This window comes from Pelophylax lessonae (genome assembly GCF_965119305.1).
Source record: "Pelophylax lessonae genome assembly, chromosome: 13".
NCBI lineage: Eukaryota > Metazoa > Chordata > Amphibia > Anura > Ranidae > Pelophylax > Pelophylax lessonae.
Genome location: NC_138780.1, coordinates 63,857,445 through 63,878,539, shown reverse-complemented (window position 1 = coordinate 63,878,539; position 21,095 = coordinate 63,857,445). Strand labels below are relative to the sequence as shown.

Sequence of the window (21,095 nt, the reverse complement as noted above, 5' to 3'; positions counted from 1 at the left end):
TAGTTTGTTCCTTATGCTCGGGTCACCAGTACAGTATTTGTACATTGATATCATATCCCCCCTCAATCGTCTTTTCTCCAGAGAGAAAAGGTTCAGGGCTTGTAGTCTTTCCTCATAGCTGATGTCCTCCATTCCCCTAATTATTTTTGTTGCCCTTCTCTGGACTTTCTCCAGTTCCAGCACATCCTTCCTGAGGACCGGTGCCCAGAACTGGACAGCATACTCCAGATGTGGCCGGACCAGAGTCTTGTAGAGTGGGAGAATAATCTCTTTATTTCTGGAGTGAATCCCCTTTTTTATACATCCCAGTATTCTGTTGGCTTTGCTTGCGGCGGCTTGGCATTGCATGCCACTGCCAAGCTTGTTGTCTACCAGTACCCCCAAGTCCTTTTCCATCCTAGACTCACCCAGAGGTTCCCCCCCCTAGTGAGTAGCTTGCTTTCTGGTTTCTGGCCCCCAAGTGCATTACTTTACATTTATCAACATTAAACCTCATCTGCCATGTAGTTGCCCACCCCGTTATTTTGTTCAGGTCTGCTTGCAAGGTTTCCACATCCTGCATAGAAGATATTGGCATGCCTAGTTTAGTATCATCTGCAAATACTGAGATTGTGCTAGATATCCCCTCCTCTAGATCATTTATGAACAAATTAAACAGGATTGGTCCCAGGACAGAACCCTGGGGGACCCCACTTTCCACACCCGCCCAATCCGAGTACTCCCCATTAATCACCACCCTCTGTACTCTCCCCTGGAGCCAGTTCTCTATCCAGTTACTCACCTTCTGATCCATACCTACCTTCCTTAGTTTGTACAGTAATCGTTTGTGGGGAACGGTGTCAAAGGCTTTTGCAAAGTCCAGATACACCACATCCACAGGCTTACCTTTATCTAGGTGGCTGCTCACTTCATCGTAGAAGGTTAATAGATTGGTTTGGCACGAACGATTTTTCATGAATCCATGCTGATTACTACTTATAATACCGTTTTCATTACTAAAGTCTTGTATGTGGTCCCTTAACATCCCCTCCAAAATTTTGCAGACTACAGATGTTAGGCTGACCGGCCTATAGTTACCCGGGATATATCTCGGCCCCTTCTTAAATATTGGTACCACGTTGGCTTTTTTCCAATCAGCTGGCACCATACCCGTCTGTAAACTAATGACTCCTGTCCCAATCTTGGGGCATAGTTCTCACCACTCCTAATCCTTCCCTAGATATTTCCCTTCCCAAGGTGCCGCATTCGTCTAGCTTGCCCCTTTCTTGCCTACCCATTTCTAATCGTTATAGTCCCCTTATTCATGATCTAGAGTCCTTTTCCAACCAAAGTGCTCCACTTTCAATCACCAACATGGGTCTTCCCCAATCCAATATGACGGATACACCTCCCAATAATTCCCCAAGTTGTTCCTCTTCTTTTTTAGTAATTTCCCCAAAAATTTAAGAAAACTGCCAGAGGCAGAAGAGGAGGACGATTGGTTAAGGGTAAACAACAAAAAAGAAAGGAAAGGGAGCAACTAATGTCCACTAATAGTACCATAAAAATTCATAATTTGTCTACATATAGTCTCAATAGAGCTGAGATGTTACTCCTACAAAAAAGTCTTAGCTTTGCCCCCTCACGTGGTCCAAATCCATTGGGGCTCTTTAAAGACCTACAGAGTTTTGTTCGGTCACTTACGATTAAACGCCATTATGCCATGGGTTGTTCTCAAGGTAACACGCAAAGGTTTGACAAACACTCCCACCAGGGACTCGGATTTAATAGCCATTCAAGATAGAGAATCTGAAATGATACAGATACTAGAGATGGCCTTGAGGTTCGCCCGGCAGTCGGTTCGCGGCAAATTTTGCTAGTTCGCTACCCGCCAAATTTGCGAACACATGGAGTCGTTAGCGGTGGCCATATTAGTTTACATAGGGGAGAACTTTGACCCATGACACAGCCGTCAGGTGGAACGGGACAGCCAATTGAAACATTTCAGCACATGGACATGCCCCATACCCTATAAATAGACCTGAGCTGTCGGCCATTTCACATTCCGCTTTCTGCCAGTGTAGGGAGAGGTCTGCTGTGCTCATGAGGGAGAGTTTGCTAGACATAAATAGCTCTGTGAGGATCCACATAAGTCCTTCAGGGCTGGTATTTCTGTATAGGTCTACTAGTATCTTTTGAGTTTAGGGACAGGTATCCAGTCATTGCTTTTGGGGCAGTTAGAGATGGGCTGCAGTCACACATATCGCTCTGTTAATGTCCACAAAAGTCATTTTCGGGGCTGGTATTTCGGTATAGGTCCAGTCTCTCTTCAGTATAGGGACAGGTTATCCAGTCTGTGCTGTAGGGGCAGTTAGAGATCGTCAGCAGTGACACAAATCGCTCTGTTAATGTCCACAAAAGTCATTTAAAGGGCTGCAAATTTTTTGGTATTGCTGTGCAGTGCACTAAAAAGCATTGTGACAGGTGTGGTGGTGAGACTGAGCGTTTCTGCAGCAATACTACACACAGTGACAAAAGCACTTATAATGTATTATAACTGGTGTGATAGACCAATTGCCCCCCAATACCACAGATTGAAGTGGGGTGTTATCTGAGTATACTTTTACATGTTTATTTGTGTCCTGCAACAATATTGCCTCTTTTGCTGAGTTAAGTCTGATACACACAGTGCCAAACTCACTGGCCAATTTTTTTGAACTGCTGTGATAGACCAGTGGCCCCCCAATACCACAGATCGAAGTGAGGTGTTATTTAACAGTATACTTTTCTAAGGTTGTATTTTAGTCCTGCAAAAATGTGGCCTCTTTTGCTGTGTTAACTGTGCTACACAAAGTGACAACAGTTACTGGCCAATTATTTGTAGAACTGGCAGACTGACGGACCGGTAGATAGGGAGGAGAGGCAGGCAGCACAAGAGGTACAAAGCAGACTGCAAATGTATCAGGAGCGAGCCATCAACCATGTACAGTCACATCTGACGCTCCCAGGATGCCGTCACATGGCTCCGCAGTGTGGGCTTTTTTCAATGTGTCTGTAACGGTCCTGCGTTTTTGTTATAGGCTGGATTTACAGCTGCAAAATCTCCACTCAGTTGTCATGTAGAGATGTGTTGAATACCAGATCCAACTCTCCAGGACTCATCACCGTGGGCCTGTCAGCTTCAACATACAGATATATACACACTCAATGAGATGTTCCTGGAGTGATAGGATGTATATGATAGTATGAAGGTGATGTGCTGAAGGGACAGGTGTGAACAGTGACAAGGATGGTAAGCACTTGATTGGTTTGTACAGGAGAGTTCAAGATGGTATTTAGGAATGCAGATAGGTTAGTATCGAGTATGCTAACAGGTGGTGAGGACAGCAGATGACAAATACAGGATAGACTAACCCAGTGCAAGGATAGATAGTAGTAGACAGGAGAGCTAGCAATCTATGCAGCAGTGCAGATGATAGATGGTAGTAGACTGGAGAGCTAGCAATCTATGCAGCAGTGCAGATGATAGATGGTAGTAGTCTCAAGAGCTAGCAATCTATGTAACAGTGCAGATGATAGGATAGTATGGATAGGTAGTAACAGTCCTTAATGCAATAGTAGTAGTGTAAGTTATGGAGGTTTCCCCTGCGGGGTACTTATCACTATAGTATAGTAGTAGAAGGGTCCGGTGATGAGGAAGTGATCCAGTAGCGAGATACAGGGATCAGTAGCGTGGTTCGGGTCTGAGGAAGTGATCCTGGTAGCGAGATACAGGGATCTGTAGCGAGGTTCCACAGCGAGACACGCTTGTAAGCATAGATGCAAGGCAGGTTGAACGAACAAGTGAGAACGCCGGCGGTTGAAATAGCCGCTCTGCGGCGCTCAGTGATGACAGCATCGGTCTTAAAGGTGTATGCGCACCTACCAGAAGAGAATGGTGGGACGCATACACGGAATGGAAAGTGGAATAAGGGTACCAGAGGTACCAGAACATTACAGTGTCGTTGCTGACAACACTGTTGCCATCTGCAGCCTTTGCAGTCAACGCATAAGTTGCGGTAAGCCCAACACTCACCTAGGGACCACGGCCTTAAGAAGGCACCTGAAATCACATCACCGAGCCCAGTGGGAGCAAAACCGTCAGAACCCACAAAGCCACACTCCAGGCTCTCACCGTCCAGCCTCTTCTCCTTCTCCTTCTCCTATCTTCTCACAGTTGTCCAACACTCCACCTTCCATGATGCCATCGTCACGTTGTTCTGGAAAAAGGCAGGCTTCTGTGGCTCAAACGTTGGATGGTAAAAAAAAGGTGTCCGACAGGTGTCCGACTACATCGGGTTAACGGCCGATGTGGACGCTCTGAGGAGTGATGAACCCCTGGATTACTGGGTCGGCAGGCTTGACCTCTGGCCAGAGCTTGCACAATTTGCAATGGAACTTTTGGCTTGCCCCCCGTCCAGTGTCCTGTCCGAAAGGACGTTTAGCACAGCAGGGTGGATCGTGACCGATAAGCGCACTCGCCTAGCTCATGACAGTGTAGACTACCTCACATTTATAAAAATGAATGAGGCATGGATCTCTGAGGAATTCAACACATGTGACCAGTAGACCATGTTTCATTTAAATTCCTCATCACAGGCCACAAATATCTGCCAGACCGCCATCCACCCACAACAATTCCTGGTTCTTGTCTTCGCTAAATACAGCGGCATAGAAGGCATTTCGTGTCCATTGAATGGCTAATTTTTGGGGCCTATACAGGCCGACACTTCTGTATCCTGTGAACGCCTACTGTACCTCTAGCCATCAAATACTAAGTTCTTTGCTGTCAGTTAAACCCATGTGAGCTAACTTTTGGGGCCTATACAGGCCGACACTTACTTCTGTATACTGTGAATGCCTACTGTAGCTCCAGCCATCAAATACACTACGTTCTTTGCTGTCAGTTAAACCCATGTGGGCTAATTTTTGGAGCCTATACAGGCGGACATTTACTTCTGTATACTGTTAATGCCTACTGTACCTCCAGCCATCAAATACTACGTTCTTTGCTGTCAATTCAACCCATGTGAGCAAATTTTTGGAGTCTATACAGGCCGACACTTACTTCTGTATACTGTGAATGCTTCCTGTACCTCCAGCCATCAAATACACTACGTTCTTTGCTGTCAGTTAAACCCATGTAGGCTAATTTTTGGAGCCTATACAGGCTGACACTTACTTCTGTATACTGTGTGAATGCCTAATGTACCATCAGCCACAGAATACTACGTACTTAGCTGTCAGGTAAACCCATGTGGGCTAATTTTTGGGACCTATACAGGCCGACACTTAGTGAATGCCTAATGTACCTTCAGCCACAGAATACTACATTCTTAGCTGTCAGGTAAACCCATGTGGGCAAATTTTTGGGGCCAATACTGGCCGACACTTACTTCTGTATCCTGTGAATGCCTAATGTACCTTCAGCCACAGAATACTACGTTCTTAGCTGTCAGGTAAATGCATATGGGCTAATTTTTGGTGCCTGGAATGGCCGACACTTACTTCTTTATCCTGTGAATGCCTAATTTTTCAGACTGGAAATGAAAAACAATGGGTCTGTAAAGGTTCCGCCAAATTGTGGAATGGATGCGGACCCATTCTACAGATGTGTGAATGGACCCTATATGTATTAGACAATGTATTTACCGGCTGCTGTCAGTTCTGGCTGATTTATGAAAAAAAAAAAAAAATTTAGGGCAATTTTTTCAATTGCAATACTTCTGTTATGACATTGTCCATGTGCTGGGACTATTTGTGCACAGCTAGTACGTCTTTTGTGGCTGCAAATATGACCTAAAGGTTTTTAAAGTTTGCCTCCCATTAAAGTCAATGGGGCCCGCCGCAAACTTGTGGTTCGCGGACTTTTGAGAAAATTAGCGGCTGACGTTCGCGAACCGCCCCGGCCGATGTTCGTCTATCTCTAACAGATACTAGGTGATCTTTGAGAGGAAGGGTTAACTGAGACTCAACCTATTAATTGGTTCACAGATCCTGAAGTTAGACATACCAGCCTGAGGCCCAAATCGATTTTCTTTCCGACCAAATCCAAGGGGCCATACAAAGAGACTTTTTTTATCATGACCTCATGAAGGTCTGCAAAGAATACAAAGGCACCAGGTCAAAGAACCTATCCTCTGTAGAACAAAGGGCCCTCAAAGGCTTGGAATCTAACAACAATATTATCATCAAACAAGCTGATAAAGAAGGAAGTGTAGTGGTCCTAAATATGGATGACTATCTTAATGAGGCCCAACGATTGCTATCAGATAACAATACATATATGGTTTTAATGAGTGATCTGCTTCCTGATTATAAAAAGTGTTAGATCTGTTAGTTGATAAGGCCTTCAAAGACAGAGTCTTGAATAAAAAGGAGAAATAATTCCTGTTACCTGAGATATGCAGTACTCCCTATTTTTACCATCTCCTGAAGGTCCACAAGTCTTTAACTCATCCCCCAGGGCAACCAATAGTGGCAAGCACCAAAAGTTTTCTTAGTGCTTTGTCACAATATATTGATTCTTTTCTCCAGCCCATCGTTTCTGATCGACCTGCCTTTATTAAAGACATGGGTCACGTTCTGGAGACACTACAACCTTACAAATGGGAGGATAGTTATTTGTGGGCTTCTCTAGATGAATGTTCCCTATACACATATATTCCCTATGATGTTGGCTTGAGATCTCTCCAATATTTTTTGTATAAAGATATTACCATCAATTCAAGGCAAGCTCAATTCTTGATTGAAGGTACATAATTTTGCTTTAAACATAACTATTTCACCTTTTTGGATAAACTCTATCTCGAGTTACAAGGCACAGCAAAGGGAGCAAGTTTTGCTCCCTGCTATGCCAATATTGCAATGGGCTACTGGGAGGAATTATACATCTGGCACTTCAATCCCTTTGCCCAGTACTAGTTTTGAGCAAAACTGGACTGCATTGTTCGGGTTTGTACCGGACTTCTAGGTATTCGGTAGCCGGACCCGAACCAGAACATTTCACTGTATGTTCGGGTACTTCCGTTGTTCGGTAATGTTATTTAATGTCTTGGCACAGTTTTAATGGCGCGCTTTCAACAGGTGCAAGGCAGCCAATCAGCAAGCGTTTAACTAGTGTGCCCTAGAAGCCATCACAGCCATGCCTACTAATGGCATGGCTGTGATTGGCCAGTGCAGCATGTGACCCAGAGTCTATATAAGCTGGAGTCACACAGCGCCGCACGTCACTCTGCTATAACTATACTAGGGAGAGGTTCCTGGTATTTCTGCTGAGGGACAGATAGGAGATTACTGTAGGGTTAGGCTGGAGATTGCTTTGAGGGAAAGCAAAGATAGGAACAATCTTCTTTAATCATACAGCGATCTACATTGATTTGATTGCGTGGGGGTGCAGTGCACGATCTTTTTGCCCGGAGGGAGAGATAGGAGATTACTGTTTGGGTCAGGCTGGAGATTGCTTTGAGGGAAAGCATAGATAGGAACAATTTTCTTTAATCAGACAGCGATCTACATTGATTGTATAAAGTGGGGGTGCAGTGCACAATCTTTATGCCCTGACCTGAGCCCAGTGAGGAGGAGGAGGAGGGAGAAAAAAAAACTTTTATCAGTCTGTTAGGTGGGCGGCGTGTGGTGCTGCACATTTAATGCAACCTCATTGCATATGTGTCTGCTTAATCTACATTTAAAAAAGAAAAAAAAATTTCCTTCATATTTAATTTTGACATACAGTCTTTACACTGCTTTTCTAACCTGCTTTTCAAAAAGCACCAATGTAAGGGGAAAATAATTATTTTTCAGTATTTAGGGAAAAAATATTTTTCAGTTTTTCATTCAAATGTTTTTTTTTTTATTCAATAGTAGAATAGAACAACAACAGTATCCAACCTGTTAGGCATGCGGTGTGTAGCGGCCATTTACTGCAAGCTGAGTGCATATGTGTCTGCTTAATCTGCATTAAAAAAATTCATATTTTACTGTGACTTACAGCGTTTAGACAGACACTGCATTTCAAATCTGCTATTCAACAAGCACCAATTAAAGGGACAATTATTTATCAGATTTTCATTCATACGTTACAGTGCGATACACCCATTGCATACTGTTGTATTGTGCTTTGCAATAAAAAAAACAATTTAGGGGCAAAAAAAGTTGATTGCGGCCCTGTTCGCATATGTTACAGTGACATAAACCCATTGCATACTGTTGTATTGCGCTTTGCAATAAAAAAAAACCATTTAGGGGCAAAAAAAGTTGATTGCGGCCCTGTCTGCATATGTTACAGTAACATAAACCCATTGTATACTGTTGTATTGCGCTTTGCAATAAAAAAAAAAACAATTTAGGGGCAAAAAAAGTTGATTGCGGCCCTTTCTGCATATGTTACAGTGAGATACACCCATTGCATACTGTTGTATTGCGCTTTGCAATAAAAAAAAAACATTTAGGGGCAAAAAATAGTTGATTGCGGCCCTGTCCACATATGTTACAGTGAGATACACCCATTGCATACTGTTGTATTGCGCTTTGCAATAAAAAAAACCCATTTAGGGGCAAAAAATAGTTGATTGCGGCCCTGTCTGCATATGTTACAGTGAGATACACCCATCGCATACTGTTGTATTGCGCTTTGCAATAAAAAAACCATTTAGGGGCAAAACATTGTTGATTGCGGCCCTTTCTGCATATGTTACAGTGAGATACACCCATTGCATACTGTTGTATTGCGCTTTGCAATAAAAAAAAATATTTTGGGGCAAAAATTTGATTGCAGCCCTGTCCGCATATGTTAAAGGGAAATACACCCATTGCATACTGTTGTATTGCACTTTGCAATAAAAAAAAACCATTTGGGGCAAAAAATAGTTGATTGCGGCCCTGTCTGCATATGTTACAGTGAGATGCACCCATTGCATACTGTTGTATTGTGCTTTGCAATAAAAACCCATTTCGGGGAAGATCCAAAATTCGATAAATATGAGGAGATGGTCAAATAAGGGACTCGGCTACACGCACAGATGAAACACCTTTCTCAGCTGCGAGTAGGCAACAGAACCTGCAGCAGTATTTGGCAGGGCCTAATGTGCCTCTACATATGTTGAGGCCAGAACAAGTACAATCGATAGAAGATTGGGTTGCTGAACATTGCCTCCACTTCCTTCACATTGTCTCCCACCCAGTCTTCTGCTGAAAGGTCAGAGTTGGCACCTGCAGCCGATGTCCATCAATCTTTCACCTCAGCCCCTTGCAAATCAGCCAAGCAGTTTGAGCCCCAAGTCATGCAGCAGTCTCTTCTTCTTTTTTATTACTCTGTTAGCATGGTTTCCCAGGGCCATCCACCTAGCCCTTGCCTCAGAAGTGGAAGAGATTGAGTGCACCGATGCCCAACCACTTATGTCTCCAGATGTGTACATGGGAGGACCATCGCAGCATGTCTTGGATGATGATGAAACACAGGTGCCAACTGCTGCGGAATTCCGAATTGTGGAGACCAACAAGGAGGGCAGGGGTGAAGACTGGGTGGAAGACGATGCGGAGGACGATGAGGTCCTCGGCCCCACATGGAATGAACATCATGCAGGTGACCTGAGTGGTTTGGAGGAAGAGACCGGTGGTCGCACAGAGCCACCAGCACAGCAAAAGAGGGAGCAGGGTGCAAAAGCGGAGTGGCCGTGCCCTAGACACTATGCATGCTACTGCCCAACGCAGCAAGGGACCGAGCACACCAAAGCCAGCTCACAGGAGTTCCCTAGCGTGGCAGTTCTTCAGACAATGTGATGATGACAGGACACGAGTGGTTTGCACGCTGTGCAATCAGAGCCTGAAGCGAGGCATAAACCTTCTCAACCTGAGCACAACCTGCATAACCAGGCATCTAAGTGCAAAGCATGAGCTGCAGTGGAGTGCACACCTCAAAAACCAAGAAAGGTCTCTGGCTCCTCCTGCTTCCTCTTCTGCTGCTGCAGTCTCGGCCTCTTCATCAACCTCTGTAGTGACAGTGGCACCTGCCACACCGCAGAGGATCCACCAGAAACACCCCCACCTGGGTCGCCAACAACCATCTCCACAATGTCCCATGGAAACACTGGAGCGGAAGAGGAAGTACCCCCCCCCACCCACCCACGATCCCTGGCCCTGAATGCCAGCATTTCAAAATTCCTGGCCTTTGAAATGCTGTCATTCCAGCTGGTGGAGATGCAGAGTTTTAAAAGCCTTATGGTGGTGGCTGTCCCACAGTACGTCGTGCCCAGCCGCCACTACTTTTACAGGCAAGCCATCCCATCCCTGCACAACCAAGTGGGTGAAAAAATCAGGTGTGCACTGCGCAACGCCATCTGTGGCAAGGTCCACCTAACTACGGATACGTGGACCAGTAAGCACGGTCACGGACCTTATATTTCCCTAACAGCACACTGGGTAAATGCAGTGGCGGCTGGGCCTGAGGCGGATAGCAGTTTGGCGCATGTCACCGAGGATTGCAGGGCGCTTCAGTTTGCCTCCTGTTCCTAACTCCTCCTACTCTGCTTCCTCATCCTCTACCGCCTCCTCTTCTGGTCAGCGGAACACCTTCACCACCAACTTCAGCACAGCCAGGGGAAAACAACAGCAGGTAGTTTTAAAACTTGCCTGTTTGGGTGAAAAACCACACACTGAGCAGGAGTTGTGGAGGGGCATTGAACTGCAGACCGATGAGTGGTTGCTGCCAGTGAGCCTCAAGCCCGGCCTGGTGGTGTGCGATAACGGGCGAAATCTCGTAGCAGCTCTGGGCCTAATCAGTTTGACGCACATCCCTTGCCTGGCGCATGTGCTGAATTTGGTGGTGCAGAGGTTCCTTAGAAATTACCCCGATATATCAGAGCTGCTGCAGAAAGTGCAGGCTGTCTGTGCGCACTTTCGGCGTTCTCACCCTGCTGCTGCTCGCCTGTCAGCACTGCAGCATAACTTCGGCCTTCCCACTCACCGCCTCATATGTGACGTGCCCACAAGGTGGAACTCCACCTTGCACATGCTGGCCAGACTGTGTGAGCAGCAGCAGGCCATAGGGGAGTTTCAGCTGCAGCATGCACGCGTGAGTCACTCTGCGGAACAGCACCACTTCACCACCAATAACTGGGCCACCAAGCGAGACCTGTGTGCCTAGTTGCGCTGTTTCGAGTACTCCACCAACATGGCCAGTGCCGATGATGCCATTCTCACCTTAACTATCCCACTTCTATGCCTTCTTGAAAAAACACTTCGGGCGATGATGGAAGAGGATGTGGCACAGGATGAGGAGGAGGATGAAGAGGTAACATTTCCAAGGCTTTCAGGTCAGTCATTCGCAAGTTGTTCAGAGGGTGGGTTCCTGCACCCACAAATGCCAGGGACACATTTGTCCAGCAGGGGCACAGTTCTGCAGGATGAAGAGGATGAGGAGGAGGAGATGGAGGAGGATATGGAACCATGTTCACAGCAGGGTGGCACCCAGGCCAGCTCATGGCCATCACTGGTGCGTGGCTGGGGGGATACGGAGGACACAGAGGATACACCTCCCACAGAGGACAGCTTTTCATTGACTCTGGGCATACTGGCACACATGAGCTATTACATGCTGCAGTGTCTCCGCAACGACCGCCGAGTTTCCCACATAGTAACTTGTCCTGATTACTGGGTGGCCACCCTGCTGGATCCCCATTACAAGGACAATGTACCGTCCTTAATTCCCTCACTGGAGCGTGATCAGAAGATGCGCAAGTACAAGCGCACGCTGGTAGACGCGCTGCTGGTGGCATTCCCACCTGACAGCGGGGGCACAGTGGAAGCACAAGGCAAAGGCAGGGGAGGAGGAGGAAGAGGTCGTCGACGCTGCCAGGGCACCGCCAGCACCTTAGCATGGCCGAAATGTGGAAAAGCTTTGTCAGCTCGCCACAACAAGCAGCAGCACCAGCAGCTGATATGGAACGTCTTAGCAGGAGGCAGCATTTCACTAACATGGTGGAGCAGTATGTGTGCACACGCCTAGACGTACTGAATGACGGGTCTGCCCCTAAACTTCTGGGTCTCCAAGTTGGGCACATGACCTGAGCTTTCCCTTTACGCCTTGGAGGTGTTGGCCTGCCCTGCAGCCAGTGTATTATCTGAACGGGTATTTAGCACGGCTGGGGGCGTTATCACAGACAAGCGCAGCCGCCTGTCCAGAGCCAATGTGGACAAGCTCACGTTCATTAAAATGAACCAGGCATGGATCCCACAGAACTTGTCCGTACCTTGTGCAGAATAGACATGTATACCGGCCTTACCCAGCAATTGTTGGATTTGATCTTTCTTACTCTTTTGGGGTGTACCCGAATGTAAAAAATGTTTTTATTAAAAACCAAAACCAGTGTTGGCTACCTCGTCCTCCTACTCTACTGCCGCCGCCGCTTCCACCTACACCGCCATATCCACCGCCATATCCACCGCCACCTCAACCTCCTACTCCATATGGGCCTCGTCCTCCTCCTACATCATTCAAGATGATTATTTTTTATTTTTATGTTTTTTATGTTCTTTTAAGTTATTTCCCTATCCACATTTGTTTGCAGAGCACTTGCCATGCTCTTAAGATGATTTTGCTGCTGTTTGCAGCCCTCTAGCCCTTTCTATGTTTGTTTTAGAGGCATTTTAGTGCTCAAAAGTTCGGGTCTCCATTGACTTCAATGGGGTTCGGGATCGGGACAAAGTTCGGGTTAAGTCCGGTCACGAACCCGGACTTTTTTTTCAAGTTCGGCCGAACCCGCCGAACCCGAACATCCAGGTGTTCGCTCAACTCTACCCAGTACATTATTTTTTGTGCCAGGTACATCAGTGATGTCCTGCTCATTTGGAACGGCACTGTGGAACAGTTTTCCTCCTTTGTGGCCCATTGCAATAATAATACCTTGGGTCTGCAGTTCACACATGTTATCCATCCACTCCAACTTGTTTTCTTCGATTTAGAGAAAGATACGAGGATGGTAAGATTATTTCAAGGAATCACTGCAAACCCACCAGCAGTAATTCATATCTACATTACACCAGCTGTCATCATCCATCATGGCGAAACAACATTCCTGGCTGTCAATTTCGGAGATTACACTGAAATTGTACGAAGGTTGAGGATCATGTAGAACAGGGTAACATACTTACTAGAAAACTATTTGAAAAGGGATTTCCCGATACACTTTTGAAAGAAGCCTTTCAAATACATGAATCCCTTCATTCTTCTACAACTGATAGGGTTCATAAGGAGAAGGAAAACATTAATTCAGCCAGTTTTGTCACTCATTACAATGATGAATACCATAGAATTATAAAGATATATCACAAGCATTGGAGCATCCTAAAATTAGATCCCAAATTGGAGAACATAATACCTTCTAGCCCTCAGGTGACGTTCAGGAGAGCCAGAACCCTGAAAATTCTATAGCGCCAAGCAAAATCCATAGCAATAAGATCGAACATACTATGAACATTGGAGCTTATTTTGACAACAGGGTAGGGATTTTTCAGTGCAGGAAGGGAGGCTGCCTCACATGCCAATCTATCCCCCATGGCATCCAATTTTTCAGACAGCAAAGGCCATAACTTTAACAATGGACAGTTTATCACTTGTTCGTCTGAGTTCGCCATCTATTTACTAAAATGTCCTTGTAATCTTCTCTATGTCAGCCGTAGCACGCACACTTTGCGCGTAAGGGTAGGCGAACATAGAAAATGAATCAAAGGTGGTAGTGATGAACATAGCGTGCCTAGACATTTTTTGATACATCACAACAAGGACTTTAAAGGTCTGGCAGTTTTGGCAATCGAACATACAGTATTTCTGGTAAAACCCTAACAAACAATGAAAGGTTGGCTTTACTTTGCAAGAGTGAAGCGTTTTGGATTTTTAAGCTTAAAACGTTGTCTCCTAATGGGTTAAATGAAGAAATAGAAATGCAAAATTTCATTTAACATCAGCCCCTTAATTTTTCCCTTAATGTTGTCCCTTATCCATTTTCCCTTTCCCCCTTATCCCTCCCCCCCAGTCAATGCGAGGTATACATTGGTGACACTAGTCGATATCTCTTCTCTCTTTTTATATACTGCAATGATTTTATTGCCCATTTTTGCATCTATTTATTTCCCCTATATATATATATATATACATATATATATATATATATATATATATATATATTGTATTTTTTTTTCAATATATATATATATATATAGATGTATACATATATTTCTTTTTTATTATTATTATTATTATTTTTATTGTCTGTCTTAATTTAGAACAACTTTTTGCATTACCCATTTATTTAAGTTTTCTAAGGGCTTCCATTATTATATCAGGAAGCCTCTTATTGACTTTACCCACAGCTTTGCAGCCTCACATAGAGATATAGATACAGCCTAATTTGGCTGTCCCCTTGCTCTTATAAATTACACAGACCTGTCCGTCCTGTCACCTGACTTTGACATGGTGCGGAGGAGCGAAACATGTCATCATGGTGACGGGATGGTTCTCCTTCCGGTTTGCTGATCACTGACAGTCGATATCTGCTGAAGCCTGCCTCCTGGGCACAGCCGATTGACGTCATCACCAGTGCCCCCATTGGTTTCATTGAGTCCCATGTTGTTTGCATCCTTCCACATCCGGATTACATGCCACTCTGCTCATTTAAACAGCTAAAGTGCTGTCATACACGTTGTAATGGAACCGCGACCCTCACTGTGTTTGTGGGCTTACGTCAGTATACGGCTTCCTTCAGTCTTAAACATAGATATCAGATTTTCCAGCCGCCCCCCTATACAAAGCTAGCCGACAACTTAACTTGTTCTGGAACTCTCTCTTTTATTGAACAACTCACAAAGTTTATATACAGCATGGACATCCCCCTCCTGATCCGATTACCCCATCAGGTCTGGGGTTGCCTGATTACATTATCATATGCAGATGAAATTGTATACAGAAATAGAATTAACCTGAACTAATTATCTAGCCATCTGGACAGAAACAATATGTGAGTTCATTAGCAATTAACAATGGGACAGACAGGCTTAACAGAATACACATCACACCTTTAATACACAGACAATTGGTAGGGACCACCAGTGACAGACTGTCCGTCTCTGAAATTTGAAGTACAATACACATTATCAGAAGTGTAAACACATAACCCCCACTAGATAACAGGTGAGTATATCAACATATTCAATGATGTGTGGAAGACAGGTGGTTGAGCTGATGATATTAGAATCTGTTATAAGTCTGACTGTGTGAAGCAGTCTTCATACATATTACTGTCCCATTTGAAGTAATCCAAACCATATTCTCAGTGTTTATTAAGTACCTGTCTTTCACTCCCAGTGATGGTGAGTACCGTCAAAAATCTTTCCCCCAAACACACGTCATCCATAGCATACTACGGCACCTCCTTGTGATCTGGCAGCTGCGGGTAAAGCTTGACATCTCCTATCTGTGTTGTGATCAGTGCCTTTTAACCCTTGATTGGTTGTTGCTTTTAACTGAACCATTAAACTGTGGCTTTTTAACTTTTTCTGTGTGGAGTGTTAAACATTCAGAATATATATAGATATATATATATCTACATAGACTTTGCTGAATATCCTTAACCTGAGGCGCTTCCTCTTTTCTCTGTAATTATCTTCTATGCTGGCTTTTGAATCAAAAACGATGGGGTATATTTGTCAATAATTTATTGATAGAATAGTTCATAGATATTGACGAAGTGAAGTTTGATAGACCCTGCATTCTACAGTCACATTCACACTATTTACAATAGAATAAATGTAAATGAGATGAATGGAGCTGCTGGTGATCAGCCATCAAATCTTACATGAACGATACTGAAGATTCAAATAGCCTGCGGGTAAATCTGTCAGTAACAGCTCTTCATGATGCTGAAACTGACACAGTTCCAGCACCTCATTGAACTATTTCAAAGTGAGAAATTCTCAGTATATGTGTTATCCAACTTGAAAAAGCAATGCAGCACCTTCTGTATACAGTAGAGTAGAGGGTATACGTAAATCATCTCATGATCATCTTTATGCAGTGGATCAGTGTAATCATGCACATCCAACTACTTCACATTGGGTCACACAAAGAAGAAGAAGTCCTCAGTTTATATGATTCCCCACTTTAACATGTAATGAAAGTGCCTCCTGCATAAAAATTAACTGATATGTAATACTGCATCTGAATGGCATCATTATATATTATAATATGCAGTAGTAGGCACCAAAAAAGTCCCACCGTTCTTGTAGTCATATAAATCAATCAATGTTCCAAATGTGGACAACTACTTAAAACTTAAATGTGGACCATTCATGGCATACAGCAATCAACATTCATATTTAGTAACCCCCCCCCCCCCCAGGCTATTGGGAATGGGATTTGAAAAGTAGAGGGATATACTTATCAGTTCACTGATTCATGGTTCATAGTTACATAGTTAGTCAGGTTGAAAAAAGACACAAGTCCATCCGGTTCAACCAAAAAAAAAAAAACAGTATTGAAAACCCAATCATACAATCCAATATACACTGTGCTGCCACGCAGCTTTAACTGTCTAGCAGTTGTTATTACATGTTATGTTATGCTATGTTATTGGTATCATCCTTACATCCCTGCTGTTTCTGGCTAGATGGTTGCTCCCATCCTCCATTTCCTGCTGTAACTCCCATTTTGTTTAGTTGTTATGAGGAGACTGCAGAGTGTGGAAGCTGTGTAACTTCATTGGAAATGTATCTATGGAAAAGCCTCTATGTTTATGCCTTTGCTAACTTGAAGCATAAAAAAGCATTGGAGAACACCTCTGGAGTGTTTATTCATTGAGTAAACTATCTGTTAAAGCCATCATTCAACCTGCTGCACACACTTTCAGACTGGGTCTACAAGGAGGTCACAGGTACAAACGATGCTGAGACAGAACAGTAAATTTCCAATAATCCATCACACAGTTATCTCTGCAGCTTCAGAAAGTAAATTTCCAAGAAGTACTTGAAGTAAATTTCCATGAGTCACAGCTTCAGAAAGTAAATTTCCATGAAGAATCCATCACAGGTATCTCTGCAGCTTAAGAAAAGTAAATTTCCATGAATCTGCAGCTTCAGAAACGTGAGTACCACACTTGCCTGTGTGTCACCAGAAGCATTACTCTGCATATGAAACCAGCCACCTACTGAATGCTTCATTACTGTTACAGCCTTCTGAGATGAGCCTTCTGAGATGAGCCAGTCTGAACCAGTTTCAGCACTAGCTAGCTAGTGTAACAAATACCCAGCACCTCAGCCCAGCCTGCTCACTAACAGAAGTCACTACTTACAGAGCTGAGCTCTGGCAGATTTCTAACAAGACACCAAAAATACAGTACTTATTATGTCTGACAGAGATCTCACAGAGTTACCTGCATTTAGTCAAGATAAAGCAGACTCCTTACTTCATTCTTCTCGTCCTGTCAGAGCCCCTCATCCATCCTTGAAGGCAAGGGAGGTTTATGAAGCAAGTAAGGAAGAAACATCTAGTAACCTGACTGCATTATGGGAAAAGACTTTAAGTTGTATAACAGCCACTAATGAAACTAGCAACAATTCTGAGCAATTGAACACTGCTCTCTCAAGGGTTAAGAAGGCATTTGAGAATTATAAAAGACTTTCTGAGAAGTACTATTCCCTATTGTCACATTCCAACATAGAGGAAGCTGCATTGGAATTAAAGGACTTTACTTCTAATGACCAGCAGAGGCATAGCACATACCTTGAAGCAAAGGCACAGATAGAAGGTAGATTGGCACAGCTACATGAAACTACATCCTGTAACTCTGCTTCTTCCAGACACTCAGGAAAATCTTCTAGGTCTGCCCGCTCATATCATAAATCTTCTTCTAAGTCATTGCGGTCCTGCTCTGTAAGGTCAATACTGAGCGACCAAATACTCAAAGCTCGCCAAAAGGTTGCAGTAGCCCAGGTTCAAGCCGCCTGCTCTGAAAAAGAAGCAGCCTTCAAGGCAGAAGCTAAACGAATACAAGCAGAAACAGAGGCTCAGCTAGAAATTCTTCAGAAGAATAGAGAAAAGGAAGTAGCTTTAGCAGAGTTATCTGTCTTGGAACAAGCCCTATTGGAAGAAGGAGCAGCTTGTACCAGCTTGGCTGCTTGTCAAGACCCTGTTGAAAGGACCCTACAGTTTGTCTTAACTCAGAACCACGACAATACAGTCCCACCTACAGTTGTAGATTCTTCTCATAATCATCCAGCAAGTAGATCAGAAGACAATGTGTCGCCAAAGCAAGCTGGTCAACTAGACACACCTACTAACAGAGACCCTCCACAACTACCGCACGTCACAAAATCAAGTGAATCAACCTACGCAGCTCATGTGTCACCACAACCCTACGTGCATAGAGATTACAAGGGCACAGCAGAAGACTAGAGAATGAACTCTATACCCCCTTTGATACAGCTCTCTTTAACTTCAAATGCTCAGAGACCTTCAGACGACAGACCCTTACCTAGATTAAACCCATCTGCAACACCTTTCTCTCTACATACCAGCCAACATCATATACCAACCATGGTCCAAGACGGCACACCATCATTACCCCCTGTGGCTATAAAAACTGAAAGAACTGACATTGCAGAGTTCAGCAAGTATATGATTCGACGAGAGTTGATTACAACTGGACTGTCTAGATTTGATGACCGCCCAGAGAACTACAGGAGTTGGAGATCTACATTTAAGGCGGTAACCAAGAACTTGGACATTGAACCTCAAGCAGAACTTGACTTACTAATAAAGTGGTTGGGGCGTCAATCTTCAGAACAAGTAAAGAGACTTAAATCTGTCTACATTTATAACTTTAAAGCAGGCCTTGATGCTGCCTGGGAACGTCTAGAACAAGACTATGGGAGCCCGAAAGTCATTGAATCTGCCTTATTTCAGAGACTAAACGACTTTCCTAAAATCTCTGTTAAGGACAATCATAAGCTTAGAGAGTTAGGTGACCTCCTTCATGAACTTGAAATTGCTAAGTTAGATCCTAGTTTACCAGGTCTTAGCTATTTAGACACTGCTCAGGGCGTAAATCCTATTGTAGCAAAGTTGCCTAGTTATCTTCAGGGAAAGTGGACTAGTGTAGGATCAAAGTATAAGTATGAACATCATGTTTCCTTCCCTCCCTTTTCTTATTTCGCAGAGTTCGTGCGGAAGGTTGCAAGATCCAACAATGACCCAAGCTTCTTCTATCCAGATACAACCACCATTCCTTTAAGTACTTCAAGGGGTATTGCCACCAACAGTAAATTCAAGGATTTAAGGCATCCTATTGCCGTGAGGAAGACCACCATAGCATCCAACGTCTTAGCTACAGACATTAAAGCTAGCAATCTTAATCAACAGTGTCCTATTCATAATGCGCCACACTCTCTCTCCAAATGTCGTTCATTTAAGGACAAGCCTATTGAAGAACGCAAGTCATTTCTCAAAGAGCATAATATCTGTTTTAAGTGTTGTGCATCCTCCGATCATTTAGCTAGAGACTGTAAGATCGCCATCAGATGTTCTCTCTGTAACAGTGCCAAACATGTGGACGCTCTTCATTCAGACCTGTTCAAAAGGAAATCTTCACCCGGCAGCAACCTCAAGACTACATCAGATGATGGCGGGGAGAGAACTGAGCAATATGCCAACCCCGTAACCACAAGGTGTACAGAGGTATGTGGAGAAGGGCTTCATAGCAAGTCTTGTAGCAAGATATGTCTTGTAAGGGTTTTTCCTGAAGGATGTCCACAAAATTCCATAAAAATGTATGCCATACTCGATGATCAGAGCAATCGCTCATTGGCCAGTGCAGAATTCTTTGACTTATTCAACATTCAAGGAGAGACCTGGTCCTATACCTTGCAGACATGTGCAGGAAAGATCAATACTTCTGGAAGAAGAGCCCATGGCTTCGTAGTTGCGTCAGAATATGAGGACACAGAGTTTCCTCTTCCAACGCTAATCGAATGTGATCAGCTACCGAACAACAGAGAAGAAATCCCCACACCAGAGGTTGCACGTCATCACCCTCATTTGAGTCACATTGCTAACTACATTCTACCACTTAACAAGGATGTTAAGATTTTGATTCTACTAGGGAGAGACATTCCTAGAGTTCATAAAATAAGAGAGTTATGTAACGGTCCAGATGATGCTCCTCAGGCCCAGAAACTTGATCTTGGATGGGTGATAGGAGAAGTCTGTTTAGACCAATCTCACAAGCTCTTGGATGTAGCTTCCTACAAAAGGAATGTTACCTATCGATTGATGAAATGTCCATTGCACTATTATGTGAAGGAAAGACTTGATTTTAAAAACGAAGTTCCATATCAAGCACTCCAAAGTATTAACTGCAAGCTCACTTCTCAAAAGGACTTTGGTGATTAAGTGTACCAGACTACTTGTGATGACAACAAGATTGCCCCTTCAGTCGAAGACAAGGAGTTCATCAAGATTATGGATGAAGAGTACTTCAAGGACAATTCCAACAATTGGGTAGCTCCATTACCCTTCTGAGTACCAAGGCTTACTCTCCCTAACAATCGAGAACAAGCTTTAACCAGATTTGCTGCACTTAAAAAAACTCTCCGTAACAAATCTGAGAAGCGAGAGCACTTTCTAGCATTCATGCAGAAGATTTTAGTGCCAGCAGTTGTCCTCACACAAACTATTTGGTTTTCAGGACCCAAGTTTTTAATGGACCAGTCTTCTAAAAACTCAGAAGAAGATATCGATTTCCACCCAGAGGATCCAGATACTGATCCGGAAATCCGGCCTGAAGTTGTAGCATTGAGTTCCAACATCTGCTCAAGAAGAAATTTGGAGGATGAAGATGACTCCACAGATATGGGGGATGGAGCTGATGAATGGATGCAGGCCAAGACTCTGGTTAAGCCTCTGGACCAGCTGGAACTAAGCGAGGCTGAACTTAAGGAGGAATTCACTCGTATCCTAACTGCAAACAACCCTCATGCCCCCCAGAACATTGTGAGGTACAGTTTTAAGGAACGGGCCTACAAACCCATTA

General features: G+C 44.0%; 1 pseudogene across 1 annotated transcript in view; it reads left to right on the top strand.

Moving 5' to 3' along the window:
• The first annotated feature begins 17,410 nt into the window (after window positions 1–17,410).
• Window positions 17,411–21,095, top strand: part of LOC309569190 — a 175,636-nt pseudogene continuing 171,951 nt past the window's right edge. The window contains exon 1 of the transcript in view: window positions 17,411–19,108. The product of the transcript in view is annotated as an uncharacterized misc_RNA (transcript). The remainder of the gene's footprint in view (window positions 19,109–21,095) is intronic.